We start from the raw sequence: 1278 nt of genomic DNA, 5'->3' as shown, positions 1-1278 counted from the left end.
GTGGCTATATATTTCAAAAAATAAAATGAACCATTCATGTGAATTTAAATTTAGAAAAAAACCAAAGATGAATGTATATGTTAATTTATTTAAATTTATTAATCAAATTTTAACATAACTTGGTAAATTTTAAAAATCAACAAACAATATGTTAAGAGAGAACTGTCGAAATGATTTCTTATTCTAGTGTAATTATCGTTACTTCATAAGCATTATTAATTTTAATGACTATGATCTGATAAAAATCTGAGTTTTGTAAGTGAAATTAATTGCATATTTAACACTCACAACATTCTGGAAAAATAATTGTGTATACGATAATAGATAAAAACTTTATTTGGCACATAAATCATTATTTGAAGAGACAAGATCTAGATAAAGTGTAAGAGTAAGATAACATGAATGGGAACTTTGATATACAGTATTTGCCTAGTTTTAGATGCAATCCTGGTCCTAGCAGTCCTTAAAATATTGAACTTTGGTCCCATCTGTAAGATTTTTGACATTTATCATGGTGAAGGTGAGATCATAGTATCTTATGATTCTTGGATCATAATATCAAGATGTTACAACTCAACAACATATAACTTCCCCTTGATAAAATTCCGTTTACAAAATTTGCAACAGAACTGTTTTAAATATATAAAATTTAATTGGTAGGATAATGTCATGGTTCAGAACTGTTCACTGTTTTAGGGAGAAAATGTGTAAGTGGCCGGATAACCCAGACGGTCAGAAAGGGCGTCAGAGGTCTTCCACAACTAATTAAACTTGAAAGTCGACAAATGACTGTGCTGGTGTGATGTACTCCCTACCCACTTCCTCCAAAAAAAGAGTAAAAAATGAATGAATTGATTAAAATAGATTTAAATTCATCGGTTCACACAGCCTTTATTTACGGATTGGTGACACACATATTTGGTAGGAACAAAACTTGAATAGTCATCTACCTTTTATTGGCGTTTAAATGTCAGTCAGGAAATGGTAAAGAGTACTTAAATTATTTTTTTACTTTCCCCTCATACAACCTTTATTAATTGACTGATGACTTTCATATTTGATAGGTACATACCTTGAATAATCTAGTTTATGCTAGAGCTTGGAAGGACTCCAGTGCAATATATATATTTACACATTTGTTCAAAAGCCTTTATTGACCTATGTCTTAGTATATGTAAGTTTGATAACACGAATAGTTCTGTAATTTCAAATGGTACGTAAACTCACATGGTGCGTATTTAAAGTCGCTTACTGTATTTAGCTGAAACGTCGATAGAG

The sequence above is a fragment of the Ruditapes philippinarum genome, unplaced genomic scaffold (genome assembly GCF_026571515.1).
Source record: "Ruditapes philippinarum isolate M1 unplaced genomic scaffold, ASM2657151v2 ctg5102_1_1_1_1, whole genome shotgun sequence".
NCBI lineage: Eukaryota > Metazoa > Mollusca > Bivalvia > Venerida > Veneridae > Ruditapes > Ruditapes philippinarum.
This window is presented reverse-complemented; position numbering follows the sequence as displayed.